Source organism: Schistocerca americana, chromosome 6 (assembly GCF_021461395.2).
Source record: "Schistocerca americana isolate TAMUIC-IGC-003095 chromosome 6, iqSchAmer2.1, whole genome shotgun sequence".
In the NCBI taxonomy this organism is placed as follows: domain Eukaryota; kingdom Metazoa; phylum Arthropoda; class Insecta; order Orthoptera; family Acrididae; genus Schistocerca; species Schistocerca americana.
This window is the reverse complement of record NC_060124.1, coordinates 631510021-631529981: the sequence shown is the minus strand read 5'-3', so window position 1 is coordinate 631529981 and position 19961 is coordinate 631510021. Positions and strand designations below refer to the sequence as shown.

The 19961-nt window shown below is 38.4% G+C and overlaps 1 pseudogene; it reads right to left on the bottom strand.

Moving 5' to 3' along the window:
- The window catches only part of LOC124620350, a 64436-nt pseudogene extending 44802 nt beyond the window's left edge, over positions 1–19634 (bottom strand).
- Between the last annotated feature and the right edge of the window lie 327 nt (positions 19635–19961).

The following is a 19961-nucleotide window of genomic DNA, read 5'->3' as shown; positions in this document are numbered from 1 at the left end:
TATGTACAATTTGCCATTGAATTGCCCTTGTATAGTTTAAATTGAAACCTGTACAATTTGACACGTTCCATATCCTTGGAATTGACTCACTAACTGGATCTATGGAACAAGAAATAAATAAATAAATAAATAAATACTGAAGTGTGATCCAAGTCGCACAAATATGGCTTTAATAATAACCTCCGAACAATGTGCCTCTAAGGACTCAACAAGACACAGAACACTGATGTGCACATTACAAACTAGAATCACACAGAGAGTCAGTCAGCACTGTTCCACACTAATATATGTGCGAGTCACCAGCAGATGGCACGGCAGGGACCGCACGGCACGCTTGGCTCCCAGAGACGGCCTCCAGCAGCCAGCCTGCAATGATCAGTCGGTGACCAATTGAAAGACGCATGTACGGCAACACCACTCTCGGTGCACTCACGCTGACATGTACTAGTAGCACGATACAGCAGTGATGAGTAGTAGTACCCCTCCTGTCTTGTGCGCCTTTTATCTGGCTCTACAATTTACTTTCCTAGACCCACACAAATGCCTGATCCTCCTAATTCAATTTGCTCTGCAGACTATTTAAAACTTTTAAAGAAAAAGGAGCCACAATTGCACTTTGTGTGCCAGTTACTTTCCAATACATTGGCACCAGCTGATCTTATTTAAGAATACTCAACTTTCGTAGCCATACTTACAGCACATCCTTTGCTTCCTGGCCTAAATCCAAGTTAACTCCCAGCCCCCCCCCACACACACACCCCTCTCTCCCCCCTCGCAAATCAGCTAGTTGTGTGCTGTTATCTCACGTCACACCCTAGTCTATGAGTGCCCAGCTGTCTGTCACCTGACCCCTCTACCTGCACCCCTAGCTAGCCCACAGATGGCTCCCCACTCTCCCACGAGCCACTAAATGCTTCCCTCCAAACCCCTCCCATCTCTCTCCATCTCTCACATTGCCTCAACCCACCCCATCCTACCCCACTCTAAAGCCCCACCTCACTCCAGAACACTCACCATGGGCCAGTAAAGAGCTGGCAGTTGAGCGACCACAGCATAAGGAGACATGCATGCGCATGTGAGAGAGAGAGTGTGTGTGTGTGTGTGTGTGTGTGTGTGTGTGTGTGTGTGTGTGGGCGAGCGCACATGTTTTCCCTACAGCTAGAAAAAGAAAGTGCATTCTGGAAGCTCGCCAAGTAACGTACCTTTTAGTTTGGAAGGTAGAAGACGAGGTACTGGTGGAAGTAAAGCTGTGAGGATGGGTCGTGAGTCGTGCAAGGATAGCTCAGCACTTGCCCACGAAAGGCAAAGGTCCCAAGTTTGACTCTTGGTCCGGCACACAGTTTTAATCTGCCAGGAAGTTTCATATCAGTGCACACTCCACTGCACGGTGAAAATCTCATTCTACATACCTTTTGTTCGTGTGCCTATCGATGAGACAGTGCTTCTGCCTTTTGGTGAGCCATCTCCTTTATTCCTAAATAATTCGTAATTTTCAACAGAAACTTTCTGTACCTTATTGTTGCATCCTACATTACAATATGCAATGTCCACAATATGTGGTCATCTGTGAATATAATGGGGGTAACAACTGTAGGAGACCAAAAACTGACTGCAGTAAGCAAGTTCAAGTTATTGTACGCTGCAGTAGTTACCCAGAGGTGAAGAGGGTCACAGAGGATAAGCTAGCATGGGCAACTCCATGAAACCAATCTTCAGATGGAAGATCACAACAATAAAAACATTTGATTCAGCATACAACAGGCTCCAAACAGCATACACAACCTGTATGCTCAGAAACACAGAAAATCATATTGGTTCCATCAGCAGGAAACTTCAGCCCGTAATTGTTATGGAACACTGCGGTGATTTTGTTCATTAATAAAACCCAAAACTGGGGAGTAATAAGAGAGTATTGTTGTAACTTCTTATCAACCGGGTTACCAAAATACATATTAAGAAGACTGGTAAAGTGTTATTTTGAAGGGGTCACTCCAAAGCCCCACGAAAGTATTTGAGCAATGTATAAAATTAGAGAATCAGTGCACAATATTGAAAGCCTATCTACATTATCTATATCTGCATGACTAGTCTGTAATTCACAATTAATTGCTGGCAGAGGGTTCAGAGAACCACCCTCAACCTATTTATCTACCATTCCACTCCCCTACAGCATTTGAGGAAAACCAAACACTTCAATATTTCCGTACAAGCTCTGATTTCTCTTATTTTATTACAATGATCATTTCTCCCTATGTAAGAGGGCTCTAACAAAATATTTTCACATTCGGAGGAGAAAATTGATGATTGAAATTTTAAGAACCTGCTCCAGCAAAATGCTTTTGCTTTAATGACTGCCACCCCAATTCACATGCGATATCTGTGGCATGCACTTTCCTGTTTCCCAATAATACAAAATGAGCTGCCCTTCTTTGAACTTTTAAATGATGTCCTTTGTCAGTCCTATCTGGTAAGGATCTCACACCATGCAGAATACTCCAAAAGAGGACAGACAAGTATAGTTGTAGATAGTCTCTTTAGTAATCCTAACCTTCTAAATGTTTTACTATTAAATCACAGTCTTTTGTTTGCTTTCCCACCGCGTTATCTATGTGGGCATTCCAATTTAAGTTATTTGTAAATGTAATTCCTAAGTATTCAATAGACTTCACAGCCTTTAGATCTGCGTGAATTATCATGTAACCAAAATTTAGTAGATACCTTCTACTACTCATGCGGATGACAACAATTTTTATTATTTAAGGTCAGTTACCACTTTTTGCATCATATGGATAGGTAGCCTAAATCATTTTGCAGTTCGTTTTGATCATCTGATCACTTTACAAGACAGTAAATGATTTGCAAGACTGTAAATGATATCATCATCTAAGAGGACTGCTCAGATTCTCTCTTAAATTGTTAATGTAGATCGGCAACAGCAGGTGGTCTATAACACTTCCTTGAGGAATGTCAGATATCACTTTTGTTTTACTTGACGATTTTCCATCAATTACTATGAACTGTGACCTTTCTGACAGGAAACCACACATCCAGTTGCACAACTGAGACAATACACCATAGGCACACAAGATGATTAGAAAATACTTGTGAGGAACTGTTTCAAAAAGTCTTCTGGAAATCTACAAATATGGAATCAATTTGAGAGCCCCAGTCGACAGCACTTATTACTTTGTGTGACTAAAGAGCTAGCTGTGTTTTAAAAGGTCAATATTTCTGAATCTATCTTGGCTATTTATCAATGAATCATTATCTTTGAGATAATTCATAATATTCAAACACAATATATGTTCCAAAATCCTAATGCAAATCAACATTAGTGATATGAGTCTGTTATTTAGTAGATTACTCCTCTTTTCTTTCTTGAGCATTGGTGTGACCTGAGCAACTTTTCAGTCTCTAGGTATGGATCTTTATCAAATGAGTGGCTATATGTTGTTGTTGTGGTCTTCAGTCCTGAGACTGGTTTGATGCAGCTCTCCATGCTACTCTATCCAGTGCAAGCTTCTTCATGTCCCAGTACCTACTGCAACCTACATCCTTCTGAATCTGCTTAGTGTATTCATCTCTTGGTCTCCCCCTACTATTTTTACCCTCCACGCTGCCCTCCAATACTAAATTGGTGATCCCTTGATACCTCAGAACATGTCCTACCAACCGATCCCTTCTTCTGGTCAAGTTGTGCCACAAACTTCTTTTCTCCCCAATCCTATTCAATACTTCCTCATTAGTTATGTGATCTACCCATCTAATCTTTAGCATTCTTCTGTAGCACCACATTTTGAAAGCTTCTATTCTCTTCTTGTCCAAACTATTTACCATCCATGTTTCACTTCCATACATGGCTACACTCCATACAAATACTTTCAGAAATGACTTCCTGACACTTACATCTATGCTCGATGTTAACAAATTTCTCTTCTTCAGAAACGCTTTCCTTGCCATTGCCAGTCTACATTTTATATCCTCTCTACTTCGACCAACATCAGTTATTTTGCTCCCCAAATAGCAAAACTCCTTTACTACTTTAAGTGTCTCATTTCCTAACCTAATTCCCTCAGCATCACCTTACTTCATTCGACTACATTCCATTACACTCGTTTTGCTTTTGTTGATGTTCATCTTATATCCTCCCTTCAAGACACCATCCATTCCGTTCATCTGCTCTTCCAAGTCCTTTGCTGTCTCTGACAGAATTACAATGTCATCGGCGAACCTCAACATTTTTATTTCTTCTCCATGGATTTTAATACCTACTCCGAATTTTTCTTTTATTTCTTTTACTGCTTGCTCAATATACAGATTGAATATCATCGGGGAGAGGCTATAACCCTGTCTTACTCCCTTCCCAACCACTGCTTCCCTTTCATGTCCCTCGACTCTTATAACTGCCATTTGGTTTCTGTACAAATTGTAAATAGCCTTTCGCTCCCTGTATTTTACCCCTGCCACCTTTAGAATTTGAAAGAGAGTATTCCAGTCAACATTGTTAAAAGATTTCCCTAAGTCTACAAATGCTAGAAACGTAGGTTTGCCTTTCCTTAATCTTTCTTCCAAGATAAGTCGTAAGGTCAGTAATGCCTCACATGTTCCAGTATTTCTACGGAATCCAAACTGATCTTCCCTGAGGTCGGCTTCTACTAGTTTTTCCATTCGTCTGTAAAGAATTCGTGTTAGTATTTTGCAGCTGTGGCTTATTAAACTGATTGTTCGGTAATTTTCACATCTGTCAACACCTGCTTTCTTTGGGATTGGAATTATTATATTCTTCTTGAAGTCTGATGGTATTTCGCCTGTTTCATACATCTTGCTCACCAGATGGTAGAGTTTTGTCTGGACTGGCTCTCCCAAGGCCGTCAGTAGTTCCAATGGAATGTTGTCTACTCCAGGGGCCTTGTTTCGACTCAGGTCTTTCAGTGCTCTGTCAAACTCTTCACGCAGTATTGTATCTCCCATTTCATCTTCATCTACATCCTCTTCCATTTCCATAATATTGTCCTCAAGTGTATCGCCCTTGTATAGACCCTCTATATACTCCTTCCACCTTTCTGCTTTCCCTTCTTTGCTTAGAACTGGGTTTCCATCTGAGCTCTTGATGTTCATGCAAGTGGTTCTCTTATCTCCAAAGGTCTCTCTAATTTTCCTGTAGGCAGTACCTATCTTACCCCTAGTGAGATAAGCCTCTACATCCCTACATTTGTCCTCTAGCCCTCCCTGCTTAGCCATTTTGCACTTCCTGTCGATCTCATTTTTGAGACATTTGTATTCCTTTTTGCCTGCTTCATTTACTGCATTTTTATATTTTCTCCTTTCATCAATTAAATTCAATATTTCTTCTGTTACCCAAGGATTTCTACTAGCCCTCGTCTTTTTACGTACTTGATCCTCTGCTGCCTTCACTACTTCATCCATCACAGTTACCCATTATTCTTCTACTGCATTTCTTTCCCCCATTCCTGTCAATTGTTCCCTTATGCTCTCCCTGAAACTCTGTACAACCTATGATTCTTTCAGTTTATCCAGGTCCCATCTCCTTAAATTCCCACCTTTTTGCAGTTTCTTCAGTTTTAATCTACAGGTCATAACCAATAGATTGTGGTCAGAGTCCACATCTGCCCCTGGAAATGTCTTACAATTTAAAACCTGGTTCCTAAATCTCTGTCTTACCATTATATAATCTATCTGATACCTTTTAGAATCTCCAGGGCTATATATGATTTCTAATGGAGCTATTGTATCAGCATTCTCTGAAAGAAACATAACTGCTTTATGACACTGAGGAGAGCTACTACTAAGTTACTCACAGTTGCAGTTGTTCTTGATTTGAATACTGCAATAATAACTTTGTTGTCTTTGGTGAAGAAATTTCAGAAATCCGTGTTTAGTAACCCTGCTTTAGTAGCACTGTCATCAGTAATATTACCACAGCTATTGCGCAGTGAAGGTATTGGTTGTGTCTTGCCATTGGTGTACTACACATGCAACCAGAACCTCTTTGGATTTTCTTCCAGATTTCAAAACAAAGTTTCACTATGGGAACTATTAAACACATCTTGCACTGAAACCCACCCTAAGTTTCGAGCTTCAGTAAAACATCGCTAATCTTGGAGATTTTGCATTCTTTTAAATTTTGACATGCTTTTTTTCATTGCTTCTGCAGCTGAGTTTTGACATATTTTGTGCACCACCCTTTTAATTTATTTGGTATCCTTTCAATTTATTTGGTATATATCTCTTAATTGATGTCGATACTATTTCTCTGAATTTAAGCCATGTCTGGTCTACACTTACAAAGTCAGGCTTGAAGGAGTAGAGACTAAGTAGAGACCATCTCCTTGGAAGGCATCAAGTTAATTTTTATATGCTTTCTCATTAAATGCCCTATTGTGTAGGGCTGAAAATTAATAGGGATAAGGTAAACAGAATGTGCAAAGTAAGTGGAAATTACTCGTCTCTTCCCCGATTACAGTGCAATAGAAGATAATACAAGATGTTGACAGATTGCCATATCTCGGTAGCTTTGTATGTAATAATGAGGTCACAGATGCAGAAATCACCAGCAGAACTGGAAAATCAGTCCATATGGCAATTAGGTCTGTAATATGCCAACAAAGCTTTGACTGCACTCCTTTATCGTTTATATGTGTGAGACTTGGAAAATGTCAGTAAAATCAGCACACAGTCTCCATGTTTTTCACCAACAATGCTAGAGATGAATTCTGAAGATGTTAACCCAACCAAGTTACAAACGATGAAGTGCTGAGAATAAGAGGTCTACACAGCCTGCACAAAATTATTGTTGAAAGAAGACTGAGGATTGCAGGTTATGTTCTACGCATGTAAGGTGGAAGAATCCCAAAATCAACACTGTTGTTGAAATCAATGGACAGATACAGATGTACAGGAAGACCTTTTAACACCTGGAACTTTTGCAATGAATCTTCAATCCATGGACACAAACTTGGAGGAAGGTGAGAACTTGGCAGCTGATCAAGTGAACTAGTGGAAACCAGTTCCTTGTATGGTACACAGCAAATCTGAGTAAGTTAGTAAGTAAGTAAGTAAGTAAAGTACAACTGGGGATTTTGCAAAACTGTTGGATGATTGATATTATTGTCTAGATTTGACACTCTTGGACTTCTACCTTTTCCTTGATGTGTATTCTTCAAATTGTGAGTTTTACGAGAAAGCTGATAGATACTTACCAATCAACCTTCCCTGACACGAACTGACATTGTCTCTTTATAAATTCTACTGTGCTAACAATTATCTACTGAGAATCCTCGACTAGGTCTCCGCAGCTCAAATGAGCCAGTTTCTTTTAAATTTCTGTCTTTGGCTATAATTGTCTTCCAAGTATGGTGACACAACATCCTGTCATGAAACTTTTGCCTTTACACTTGTTTACTTTTCTGGACACTGCCTTTTTCTGCACTGTGCACTAAATACACTATGTGAGTAATGTCCAATCTCCAACAACCAATCGTGAACTGTAAACAGCTGTAAACTCTACCAGGGCACATAACAAACAATTAACATTTGTGTTTTAGTGTTCTAAGCTGTGAGGTCATCAGCGGACAAATAATTTAGTACCTATTCCTGGACAGCCAGAGTGGCCGTGTGGTTCTAGGCGCTACAGTCTGGAACCGAATGACCGCTACATTCGCAGGTTCGAATCCTGCCTCGGGCATGGATGTGTGTGATGTCCTTAGGTTAGTTAGGTTTAATTAGTTCTAAGTTCTAGGCGACTGATGACCTCAGAAGTTAAGTCGCATAGTGCTCAGAGCCATTTGAACCTATTCCTGACGTGCTGTTGTTTGGAACAACAACTGACATGATCCAAAATATTACTTTCTTTTATTATAGCTTCACTTTTATTTTGTCTAATGATTACTAATTTCAGTATCAAATTCCATCATAAAGCCACTATATGATCAGAAAGCATAGTGTATCGTTAAAATATTGTTTAATAAACAGATTACCATTATATCATCATTCCTTAAAGTAATGTCCAAAGTGGAAGGACAGATGATTAATTTTGAGTATATACTAAAGTCAGAGTACTGAACCGGATATGAAAGAAGGAAAACCAGAAGGGCAGTGAGATACGGGTGCCTTCTATCACCTTACTTCCTTAATATGTTCATCTAGGAAGTAATAACAACAACAAAGAAAAGATGACCAGAATCAAAAGGTAATTTCTGGAATACGCCATGGAAATGTGATAGGACCATTACATTTACAATGTATATAAATGATCCAGTAGAAAGTGTCAGAGGCTCCTTAATATTGTTCACAGGTACTACACTTGTCCATCAGAAAGTAGCAATAACAGAAGACAGTATCAATTTGCACAATGACCTGCAGAGGATTGGTGAATGATGTAGGCTCTGGCAGTTGACCCTGCACATAAATAAATGTAACATATCACACACACACACACACACACACACACACACACACACACAGGAAAAGAAATCCAATACTGTACAACTACACTATTAATGACAAATTGCTGGAAACAGAATCTACCATAAAATATCTAGAAGTAACTATCCAGAGCAACCTTAAAGTGGAATGACCACATAAAACAGCAATAGAAAAGCAGATGCCAGACTAAGATTCACAGGAAGAATCTTAAGTGAATGTAAATTACCCCTGTGTCCTTACCCAGTAAGACTGACAGAAGAGAGAAAGAAGATCCAATGAAATGCGGAGTGTTTTGTCACAGGATCATTTAGTCGCTGTGAGATCATTACAGAGATGCTCAGCAACTCCAGTGGTAGATGCCATAAGAGAGCAGTTGTGCATCACGGAAAGATTTACTACCCAAATTTCGAGAGAGTAGTTTCCGAGAAGAGTCTGACAACATAATAGTTTCTCTCATATACAATTCACGAAATGATCACGAGAAGAAAATTTGAGAAGTTAGAGATAATACAGAAGTGTACTGACAGTCATTCTTCCCAAGCACTGTTCACAAGTGGAACAAGGCAGAGGGGATCAGTTGGTGGCATGAGACGTACCCCCTGCCACACACAGTTAGGTGGTTTTTGGAGCATGATGTCGATATGGAAACTTAATTGCATGCATATACACTGCAGATTGATGACATCACAATAGTAAATCAGAGTAGGAACTAAATAAAATGTTTCAGGCCTTAAATCAAGAAGTGGTAAAACTAAAGCTAAAAATGAATACAAAGAAGACAAAAGTTATGGCTACAGACAAGAAAGGAGGAGGAGGTAGGACTGACACAAGAACAGGCAATGAGCAACTCAAGAAAGGAACTGAAATTCAATATCTCAGTAGCATTTTGCAAGAAAACAATCAATATTTCAAGGCATTCAAGAAAAGAATAGCACAGGTGAAGAGTTCCTTCCAAAATAAGAAGAAGCTGCAACTGAATAAACATATCAGCTTCCACATTAAGAAAATATTTGTAAAGACCTTTGTGTGGAGTGTTCTGACACACAGATGCAAAATCTGTACATTAGAAAAGCCAAAGGAAGCTCGCCTCAGACCTGCTGAAATGTGGTTCTGGAGGAGAAGTACAAGAACTATCTGCATTGACAGAAAAATTAAAGGAAATAGGAGAGAAGAAAGAACCACTGAAAGTTATAGGCCAGGGCAAAGCAAAATACACTGGACACTTAACTGGAGACGATAATCTTTTAAAAAACATTTCTGAAGGCAAGATCGTAGGTAAGAAAACAAGGGGATGACTGAGAACATCCTACTTAAACAATATGATCAATGAATGGGATTTTCTTCACACATGGAGATGAAGACAACTGCTGAAGAGAGGAAGCTGCGGCTGCAGAGACAAGGTTTAACCTTTTGGAAGAGTAAGGACAAACTAATACAAAATATGAGTCTGCATGGTAGCTACATATGGAATAAATGACAACTTCTTGTGTGCAGTCATCAAGTCACTTACCTCAGTAGGTGTCTTATCTACTAAAAGTAAAGGTCACTGTTGTGCTTTCAATAGATGTGAACTGCACCCTGAAAATGGTATGTCTAGTTTGCAGTTGTACAGAAGCTTTTTATTTTGCAAAATGGTTCAAATGGCTCTAAGCACTATGGGACTTAACATCTGAGGTCATCAGTCCCCCAGACTTAGAACTACTTAAACCTAACTAACCTAAGGACATCCCTGCCTGAGGCAGGATTCGAACCCGCGACCATAGCAGCAGCACGGTTCTGGACTGAAGTGCCTAGAACCGCTCGGCCACAGTGGTCAGCTTTTATTTTGCACAGAAATGTTTGATAATAAGATGAACTGATGCTGGCACTTGCTACTGAAACCAGTAGTACTTAGACACAACAAAAATGTGACTACAGAATTAAGAATAATTTTTCCAAACAATCGAGTATTTTTACCAAAACAACACCACAATAGTGGAAACTTATTTTAAACTAAAGACACAAAAGAAAAAAAGAGAAACTGTAAAGATCTTGAGTCTCATAAGACTCTCTTGGGAGGAAAATATAAGATTTTTAATTGGTAAACTTGCAAGGCATCCTTTTTATGTTGTATAAACTACGAAACTGTTAGCATCGTCAGCTAAAATTTACTTCTTCTGTCTTAATATACCTTCCTTCACTTACAGCTGCAGTGTGGAGACAGCGGTGAGGGTGGGAGCGGGGATGGGGGCGAGGGTGTGGGCATACTGCTTTAAAATGGTGATTCTTGTATTGATATTCTTAACAACAGATTTATATATTTTGTTTATGAAAGTCTGCATGCGATGACAGCTGCACTAGTAATACCTTCACAGGGTCGTATTCAAGTTGCAAGGCTAGATTTATGCCAACCATGACACGCTCCCAGCCTTTCCTCCTCGTGATCTGGTTGTAGCGTTGGGACTGCAGGGTGTCTAAGCTGATGTTCAGACCGTCAAGCCCTGCCCTCTGCAAGGCAACCAGCTGTCTTGTCAACATGAGGCCATCGGTTGTCATTAAGACACTTTCGAGATCTTTTATTTCCTTCAAGGCACCCATGAAACAGCAAATTATTGTAAAGAAACTGAAACAAATAATTTGTAACATTGCTGCTGCATATGAAACAAAACTCCAGTTGATAAATTGAAAATACAAATTCCTCAAAAGTTAACTGTACATTTGCCCTAATACAAAGAGATAAGAAGGGTTAATAAACTGAATTGAAGAATGCAAGTTAAGATGGCAATGAAAAAATAATTAAAGGCATAAGATCACCTACTGCAACAGGGAAATGGGAATCAATATGAACCATTACCCAGCTACTGTCAACTGATTCCATGTCTCCATGCACACTGTATAAACCACTGTGGGTTTGTCCGACAAAGTACATTGTTGTACCACACATTATGGTTTTTCCCCATTCAATGCTCATGTGGAGTGTGGGAAGAATGATTCTTTAAATGGTTCTGTGCATGCTGTAATTAATCTTGCCTTCATGGTCCCTATAGGAGTGATACATATGCGGTTATTGTATAATCCCTAAATACCTCACTTAATACAGGTTCCTGAAATTTCATAAATTAGGTTTTGTCATATATTTGGCGTCTATCTTCACTTGTCTGGCATTTCCAATTTTTAGTAGCTTCTTGATGCTCTCCCATGCATCAAATAAATCTATGATCAATCATGCTACACTATTTTGTATACATTCAATGTCTGCCATTAGCCTTATTTGTTATGGGTCATACTTAAGCAATATTCTAGAATGGGCCACACAAGTATTTTGTAAGCAATGTCCTCTATAGACTGATTGCATTTTCCAGTATCTGCATTCTGCTTTGCCTACAAGTGAGTCTATGTCACCATTTCATTTCATCCAGATATTTGTATGAGTTGACCAATTAAAACTGTGATTATTTGATAATGTAGTCATACAATACTGTCTTTTTTTTGTTTTGTGATGTGCTCCAATTTACATTTCTGAAAACTTAAACTCAGTTGCCTATCTTTGGACCAAATTGAAATGTTATGATCTGACTCAAATTTGTGCAGATTTTTTTCAGGCAATAATTCATTATAGACAACTCTATCATCCAGGAAAAGTATGAGGTTCCTTATAATATCGTCTTCCAGAACATTAAGGTACAACATAAATGCAATGGTATAAATTACTATAACTGTATAAATAAGTTTATAAGTGTGTAAAATACATTGAACTATTTGTTACAACAAAATATTGTACCGGTATACTCAGCAAGATGTTAAATCAGCAGATAGCTACATTTTATGTTCAACATTTTGTGTACAGCATATATGCTGGAAAGGATTTATACCCAAATTAAATAAATCTGAAGAAATGGTAGTGTGTGTCTGGAAAAAAAATCCGTAAAAACTTATACAGTCCAATTTGCTATTATGTCACTGTTACTGAAATATAATACAAAGTAACTGAATTCGATGAACATTCTCAGAGTGCAATATGCCTCAGAGTGAAATGCACAGTAATGTCAACATTATTTTTTAGGCTATGTTTGTGAAAATGGATGAAAGCAAACCACACATTTTGTTCTCAATCTGCGGAAGCATTATGCACTGTGAAACACTGTACTGCTGTTATACATAAAAGCTGTCTCATTGCCAACATCTTTCCCCTGCTGGCTGTTCTACACTTCTCATAACTAATTCAACACGTTGTAAGATATTTTATGCTGTATGACACCACAGTCCAATCTGGTTAGGATAGCATAAAAATAATATATGAATTTCAGTATTGAAACTGGAAAAGCAGAACAGCTCTCATCACACTGGATATCAAATCGAGGTTGGATTACAGCCATGGGTACATCATTTCATGCTACTCAACTGAATGTCATATGTCAGAGTTCTTCAACTGTAGTGGCTGGCGACTGGTGGCTGGCGGCTGGTGGCATACCCATCTCTTGGCATCCTGTGAACAGATGTTCTCCACAGGTGACAGATTTGAAGAAAATGCTGGATACGGCAACAGTGGAACACTCTCTGTATCGAGGTAGCTCAGTACAGCTCAGGTGATGTGTAGTCTTGCATTATCTTGTTAAAAGATAACATCAAAGAAAGACTTGTAAGGGATAGAACAATTTATCAGCTTCCTGAACATCCTTCCAACAGCGAGGAAAACAAAATAAACAAGAAAGAAGAACAAAAATACAACGCTGCTGACATTCCTAATTTAAACTAGAGGTATGTGATGCTGTAAATATGATTCCCAATTACCAAATTGTGAATACGCCCGATTTAAAAATTTATCACCATAATGTGCAATCCCTGCGTAATAAGATCGATGAAATTAACGTTCTATTAACACATGAACTTAATGATATCTCAGTGTTATGCATTTCTGAGCACTGGCTTAACCCAGAATTAATCCAGAATACTAAAATAAACAAATTTGTCTTGGGTGCTTACTACTGCAGGAAAAACAGCAAACAGTGTGGGGTAGCAATTTACACAAAGGATAATGTAGATTTTATTACACTACCTGACTTAACTAGGGCAAATGTCGAAAAGGATTATGAAATTGCAGCTATAAAAATTACTCAGTTCAACCTGGTTATTGCTACAGTTTACTGATCACCGTCTGGGAATTTTGAACTTTTCTTAAACAAAATGGAGTCATTGCTAAATAAAGTAAATAAAATGGATTGTGAATTTATAATCTGTGGTGACTTCAATATTGACTTCCTCACGAATAGTGGAAATAGGGAGACCATTTTGAACCTTGCAACGTCCTTCAATTTAAAGGCTGAAGTAAAAGCAGCTACCCGAGTATCAGAAACTTGTCAAACAGCTCTTGATCAGTTTCTAGTAAATAAGAGTTTACACAACACCTCACTAAAAATTTTCAATGCAGGTTTTAGTGATCATCTTGCTCAAATATTAAGCATAAAAGTACAAGGCAGTATTATTAACAACATGTCTTTTAGAACAGCATATCGAAGCTATAATCAGCATAATGTGAACTACTTCAACAACTTATTACACAAAGAAAAATGGCTAGGAGTGTACAAAATGAATGATATAAATGAAAAATTCGACACTTTCATTGATACATTAACCCATTTCTTTGAACTTGCATTCCCACTGAAAACATTAACCATACGGGGAAACTCTAGAACAAACAGCTGGATCACAAAGGGAATAAGGGTTTCATGCCAGAAGAGAAGACTACTTCATGAAATATGTAACTCGAAAAATTCCTCACCTGTAGTACGCGCATACTATAAAAAATACTCCAAAATATTAAGAAAAGTAATAAAAGCAGCAAAAATAATGCATAATGATGAAATCATTTATAATTCAGCTAATAAATCAAAGGCTATGTGGAGTGTTATAAAAAAAGAATGTGGAGAATACAGACAACCTTGGAAAAATATAACACTATCACATAAAAATAAAAAAGTAACAAACCCCTTAGAAGTAGCTAACACATTTAACAACTTTTTCACAGGTGTTGCTGAAAATATGTTACAATCAAACTTTAAGAGCATCCAGGCAAATGAATATAAAATAAGTACATGTAGAGGATCAATGTACATCGGTTCTGTTTCACAAGATGAAGTAGCTAAAGCAATAAAAGGAATAAAAAATTCCAAATCGGCAGGTATTGATGGTATACCTGCAACAGTGTTAAAGGAGAGCGCATCAAACCTAACTGAAGTACTCACACATTTATGCGACTGCTCACTTCAGGCAGGCACTTTCCCTGATGTGTTAAAAACATCAAAAGTTATTCCTGTATATAAAAAAGGGGATAAAGACAATGTAAATAACTACAGACCCATCACAATTTCCTCCTGCATCTCTAAAGTACTGGAAAAAGTTATGTATGAGAAACTTATGAAATTTATAAATAAAAACAGCATCCTATGTAATGAACAACATGGATTCAGAAATAAGAGGTCAACGACAACTGCTGTCTATGAGTGCATCAATTTCATCCTAAAACTGATGGACAAAAAACAGGAAACAATAGGAGTCTTTATTGACTTGTCAAAAGCTTTTGACATGGTGGACCATAAAATTCCGCTATCAAAGCTAGAAAGATATGGTATTCGAGGTCTGTCCAACAAGTGGATCAGTTCCTGCCTGACAAATCGTATGCAGGCAGTGTGCGTCAAGCACACAAATATTGAACTAAAAACTGTATCTAATCACTTATCTGACTATAAACAAATAAAATGTGGTGTACCCCAAGGATCTGTATTGGGACCCCTTCTGTTTCTTCTGTACATAAATGATCTAAGCTTAAATATTGATGCACACAAATGAATCATATTTGCAGATGACACCACGATTCTACTAAAAGGAGACGACGATGAACAGTTACAGCAGACAGTAAACACAGTCACAAAACAACTTAGCAGCTGGGCACAGAGTAATCGGCTTGTAATAAACAGTAAGAAAACTGTTGCTCTAAAATTCCACAATGTTCCTAACAAGGACATGTTTATCCCATCAGTCTCTATCAATGACGAACCAGTTGGTAACAGTACTGAAACCAAATTCTTAGGACTTTGGCTGCAGAGTAACATCAGATGGAACAAGCATATTGAATGTCTCAATGCAGAACTGACCAAAACACGTTATCTTCTTTGTTCATTAAAATCATGCTGTAGTGAGAAAACAGTATTGAATGCATATCATGCGTACTTTCATTCTCGTCTTAGATATGGGGTCACCTTCTGGGGAAACTCTAAAATAGCTAATAGCACTTTTAAACTACAAAAAAAGGGCCATTAGAATCTTGTTTGGGTGCAAGCCTAGAGACTCTTGTAAACCCCTGTTTAAGAAATCTGGTATTCTCCCATTACCGTGTGTATACATTATGGAAACCCTTTTGTTCTTTAAATTAAATGTAATAGGCAAGGACCAGAGGCTAAAAAAAACTGTGATATACATGAGCACTTTACCAGACAAAACAGGAACTTACATATGACTCAAATCAGCATAGCACTGTGCCAAAAAGGTACTTTTCACATGGGAGTTAAGCTTTATAACAAACTTCCTGAAAACATAAAAGCTATCACTGAGGTCAATACATTTGGAAAATCTCTAAAGTCATATTTACAGCATCACTGCTTTTATTCCATTGAAGAATATTTAAATTTATGAAATGTGTTATATAAATACTTGTGTGTAAAGTGTATTATTGTAAGCTTAAATATGTATGCTTTGAAATTACTTTCAGCCTGTATATTTATAACTTGACTTGTCCAATGTCTTATGCATAAGCTGCTATGTAGACAACAGGACCAATAAAATACAATCTACAATCACGGAGTCCTTGAAAATAGGGCACAGCGATAGGCCTTAACAAAACACAAATGCAATGACTGCTGTCCAAATTACTGGATATGTGAACCAGAAGTTGTGACATGTATCCAGTTGCACCCCATACCATCACATCACATGCTGGACCCGCATGAGAATGACAGGTACAATCTGGCCAGGTCTGTTGGCATCAGAGCCTCCAAACACAAGTACATCAATTGTGACGATGTTGCAGAACCGAGACTCGTCTGACACGATGACACAGTGCCATTCCTGTGTCTGGCATTGTTGTCAGTTGCACCGCTGTCAGTTCACCTCTCTCTAGAGCTGCATTAAGGGCTTGACAGTCTGTGCTGCTCCAGATGCCATCACATTGTCTGTGTGGATATCTGTCTCACTGTATACAAGCCCACTTCCTGACTAAATGTACACAACTTCACTGCAGGATCACGTACGCATGAGCGAACACTTGTCTGCCCTCTCAGGTGCTAGTTGGGTGGCACTACTGAGGCCCTGCAAGGCATTTAGCATGGCCCTCCTGAACCTACCAATTCTATGTTGGCACAAAATGAGATTCTGAGCAATGCAAGCAGCAATATAGTGAAACAATAAACCAGAGTCTCAGCAGACCATGAGCCTGCCACTGCCAAATCTGGAATGCTGATAAACATTTCTCCTTCTTCCATTATGCTTAACACGGTCATCGTGTAAACAACCAACACTGAAATAGAATTTCTGAATGAGAAACCTGCTCTATAAGCTTTTCTTGCATACAGAATATGCATGGGAGTGCTGAAAAGTAATGCCTCTGAATTTTTTATTCTGTTCTCAATATCGGTCGGGGTATGACACATCACGCATATTACTTGGTCAACTTTCCCACTTCACTGACTTGTGGCACACCTCCCTTCCGCAAACAGATGGTGTCGCAATAGGCAGCCCACTCTGACCAGAGATTGTGAATATGTTTATGGTGCGCTTCGAAGAAGAGGCCCTGATGTCATCCAAATGGAAATCCATCTTCTTCTTCTTCTTCTGTTATGTGGATAACACACTTGTCATCTGGCCTCATGGAAGAGACAAACTTCTTGACTTCTTTGTACATCTGAACTCCACACGCCACAAAATCAAATTCACTATGGAGACCAAAGAAGAGGGAAGACTACCATAGCTGGACATCATAGTCAGGAGAATAATGGACAGCACCCTGTGCCACAGCGTGTATCTGACTCTATAAAACACATAAACTCAGTTCTCCCTATGGCACTGTGAATAATTTCAATAACAAAAAGTGAGATGAATGTTGCAGCTTACAATTAATTTCCACTTTGGCTTTGTATTCAAGATCAGTCTTACCTGAGAGTGCAACATTACATCTTTAGTTAATTTAATTATATGTTCATTAGATTTTGGTTATAAGGCACGTTTTGCTGCCTAATGTTTCATCTCCAAATACTGGAAACAATCCATGGAGGAGAAGGTATTGACGCAGTGCTTAAACCAAACAGAAGACCACAACTGCAGCCATACTCAAGCAAATTGCTATGCAGTAGTTTCAGTGAATTTGATAATGATGTGGCTGCTTTCATAGTGGCCCAGTCATATTGTGGGGTACGGAATGCCAGTGACAGGGCTGGAATTGTAGGTGACAGATGGGTTTTTGGCAAAGCCTTGTATCAATACCTACTTAATTATTGAGCTGAAAAACTGTAAAAAACATTCATGCAGTAAAATCACACAAAAAAATTTCCTATTTCTGCAGGTATTGTGCCTTCTGTTACTTTTTCATTACAAAAACATATTGATTCAAGTTTATAAAGTCACAACTATGTCACTGTGATTTGTGTAACACACATTCTGGAACATGTTCCAGGAATGTCATGAAACAGACAGCTTAAAATAATTACTCTAGCTCATCTTTCAAGACTTGCATGCCAACAACAACACCATCTATCCAATCTCTTTTTATTTCACTTTCATGAAAAGATTTCTCCACAAAGGATATCATCTGCCATGTAGGTAGTGCAAGAGGAAATTCCACACTAACATTTGGGTAATCAAGTGGATTCTGTGTCTTGTCAGAACCAAGTACAATCAACCCAATTTCATCTTTACCACTGGTAAATATCTGGAAACATATTAAATGGTAAAAATAAGTTTTGTTTATAACAAGTTGTATACCAATAAAACATCACACACAGATAATCTTTATAAAATTATTTAATTGGATAGATAAAAAATCTACTCACCAAGCAGTGGCAGAACACACACATAAAAGACTGTTGTGATAGGCAAGCGTTTGGAGCCAGTGACTCCTTCTTCAGGCTGAAGGGTTGCAGGGGAAGCAAGAAGGATGAAGGAAAAGGACTGAAGAGGTCTAAGAAAAGGGGTAGATTTTGGGAAAGTCACCCAGAACCATGGGTCATGGGTGACTTACCGTACAGGATGAGAAGGAAAGACTAATTGTTGGGGACTACATCGGGCAAGATTCGGAAACCTGAGAGCTTAAAGGTGGAAGACAGGGTAATATGCAAGACAGAGATTACTACTAAAACTGTATATGGTTAATAAGAGTGAGAAGGTAAGTGTATTGTATGCAACAGTTGTGGGAGGGGGCAGTGAAAATAGACGGGAAAGACAATGAAAGATGTAGAAAGCTAAAACGGAGTGAAGCAAAGAGTAATTACAGTGAAGAAAAGCTGAGACAGGAGAAATTAACGTAAATTAAGGCGAGGTGGGTGGTGAGAACCAAGGACACGTTGTAGTGCTAGTTCCCACCTGCGGAGTTCTGAGAAACTGGTGTCTGGTGGAAGAATCCAGGTGGCATGTGTGGTGAAACAAGTGCCGAGGTCACGTATGCCATGTTGTAGAGCATGCTCTGCAACAGGATATTGTGAGTTTCCAGTATATACACTATGCCTATGCCCACTTATCCTAACTGATAATTTGGTGGTAGTCATGCAGATGTAGAAAGCTGAACAGTTTTTACATAATAGCTGGTATATGACATGTGTCGTTTCTATTTTTCGCCTAATCCGAAGTTCTGGGTGACTTTTCCAAAATCTACACCTTTTCCTGGAACTCTCCAGGCCTTTTCCTTTACCCTTCTTCCTTCCCCTTCAACGCTTCTGTCTGGAGGAGCCACTGGCTCCGAAAGCTTGCCAATCACAAATAATTTATTGTTTTTGTTGTTATAGTTACTCTTTATAACCTACTTAAAATACATCACATACCCTCCTCTCCACAATTCTTCGAACACATAGTTTTGCCTTTTGCAAAAAATCACTGCGTTTCTGTATAACATACTTGGAGTCAAAGTGTCCAACATCTATTACAATTATAAACAGAAGAAAGAAAGTCATTGTATTTATTGGCAGTATTATGCAATCAAATATTTTGAAAGAGTTCCAGTGGTATAAATTTACAAAATCTTACAAATAAATATATACGTTTATTCTTTAAATCAATTCTTAGCAATAACATAATAGTATAAATTGCAGAATCAATATAGCCAATTTTAATGTAATGACTGCAATACAAATACAATATAACAGCGATAAGTTATAACAAATGAGAGAGAGAGAGAGAGAGAGAGAGAGAGAGAGAGAGAGAGAGAGAAAGAGAGGCATTTAGACAATGTTTCATTACAGTGTGAAACTTATTAGAATTAAAATGAAGCCATAGTGAAT